The 440-nt window shown below is 50.9% G+C and overlaps 1 protein-coding gene across 1 annotated transcript in view; it reads right to left on the bottom strand.

Moving 5' to 3' along the window:
- The window catches only part of UNC93A (unc-93 homolog A (C. elegans)), a 40,240-nt gene that overhangs the window by 903 nt on the left and 38,897 nt on the right, over window positions 1-440 (bottom strand). The gene's annotated exons all lie outside the window — the stretch shown is intronic.

Here is a 440-nt window from a genome sequence, read left to right as displayed (position 1 = left end):
TCCCTTGGGGAGATCTGATGAACAGATGTTCTCCCAGGTCCTGATGTACCTCCCTTATATAATTGTAGGCTGCTACCAAGTACCCCCTGAGCCTTCTCTTTTCCAGACTGAAGAGTCCCAAATCCCTCAGCCTCTCCTTGTGCAGCCTGCCCTCCAGGTCTCGGATCATATGAGTGGCTCTCCTCTGGACTCTCTCAAGCTTTTCCACATCCCTCCTGAAGTGGGGGGCCCAAAACTGGATGCAGTACTCCAGCTGCAGCCTCAGTAAGGCCGAGTAAAGCGGGAGGATGACATACCTGGTTTTGCTTGAGATGCATCAGTAAATGCACGCCACAGTTTAGTTTGTTTTGCTAGCCACAGCATCGCATTAGTGACTCATATTCATCTTGTGGTCACTCAGGACCCCCAAGTCTCTTTTGGTCATGGTGCTAGCGAGTGTA

This window comes from Gavialis gangeticus, unplaced genomic scaffold, assembly GCF_001723915.1.
Source record: "Gavialis gangeticus isolate Ggan-Ray unplaced genomic scaffold, GavGan_comp1, whole genome shotgun sequence".
Lineage (NCBI taxonomy): Eukaryota > Metazoa > Chordata > Crocodylia > Gavialidae > Gavialis > Gavialis gangeticus.
Note: the sequence above shows the minus strand (reverse complement) of the source record. Positions and strands in the feature narration are given on the sequence as shown.